Below are 1402 nucleotides of genomic sequence, written 5' to 3'. Positions count from 1 at the left end.
ACACACACACACACACACACACACACACACACACACACACACACACACACACACACACACAGCTATGTATAACGACAGCGTAATTGTACTGCAATTGAGGATGGAAATGACAAAAAGGAACATTATGTCATAGGAGATAAAAGTATTGGCGATGAATGCAACGACAGCTAACGCCGTAGCAGCAGCAGCAGCGGTAGCAGCGGAAGCAGCGACCATTAAATGACCAGTCTAGAAACACAGATTATCAGATTAAGTATGTCGGTGAAAGAATTTAATGATGTGATTACAAACGACGTCAGTGAATGACGTCACTGGCTGACACCGAGGATCTGCCGTACCGACGAATGAATCTGAATCTCTAGTTGCTTGACCTCCTAATAATAGCAACCAAATTTCCCTCAAATCAAGCACTTAAAAACTATAGGCAGGACGAATCTGAAAAATACAGGTGATAGAATAAATCAGTAGTCGAATGACCCCATCCCCTCAAAATTTACTAACCTTCGCTCAGAGGTCAGAGCGATGGGCTCACAATTATGTGATAGTGAGTTCGATTGCCAGACCAGGCTGTGTGTTGTGTTCTTGAGCAAGACATTTTATTCCACGTTGCTCCTGTTCACTCAGCTGTAGAAATGAGTTGCGACGTCACTGGTGGCCTTTCCCTTGAACAACATTGGGGGCGTGGAGAGGGGAGGCGACTGCTGGACTTCCATAAACAACCTTACCTGGACTTGTGCCTCAGAGAGTAACTTTCTAGATGCAATCTCATGGTCATTCATGACCAAAGGAGGTCTTTAGTGTGCCTAAATTAGAAATCATTCGTTAGTGCGACAAGTAAAGTGCGTTTCGGTACTTCTTTCGGCTTTACGTTCTTAGTTCAAATCCTGTCGAGGTCGACTTTGCCTTTCACTCTTGTGGAGTCGATAAAACAATTAGCTGTTGAGCATTTGGGATCGATATGATCGACTAACCCACAAATTCCAGGCCTTGCGCCTAATGTAGAAACAAGTATTGTTTTTATTATTATTGTTCAGTAGTTTTATTTTTATAACGTGCTTTCACTTCACTACCGAGCGCAGCTCTGTGCGCCTTGGGTATGTGCTGTGGTTTGCTGTGGTGCTCTTATGTTTACTGTATTGAAAGTGTTTTGCGTAGAATGTGTGCAGTACCCAGTAGTGCAATTTTCTGTATGTTATATATATTTGTAAGTCCTGGTGTTTTTGTTATGTATTTGTCTGAATATTTTTTTATTATACCTAAGGCACCTACTATGATAGGAATTGTTTCTGTTTTTAGATTCCACATTCGAGTTATCTCTATTTCCAGGTCTTTGTATTTTGAAAGTTTTTCCATTTCTTTTAGAGAAACGTTGTCATCTGCTGGTATTGATACATCAATTAGA

Source organism: Octopus bimaculoides, chromosome 17 (genome assembly GCF_001194135.2).
Source record: "Octopus bimaculoides isolate UCB-OBI-ISO-001 chromosome 17, ASM119413v2, whole genome shotgun sequence".
NCBI lineage: Eukaryota > Metazoa > Mollusca > Cephalopoda > Octopoda > Octopodidae > Octopus > Octopus bimaculoides.
The sequence above is the reverse complement of the archived record's forward strand: the minus strand, read 5'-3'. Positions refer to the sequence as shown.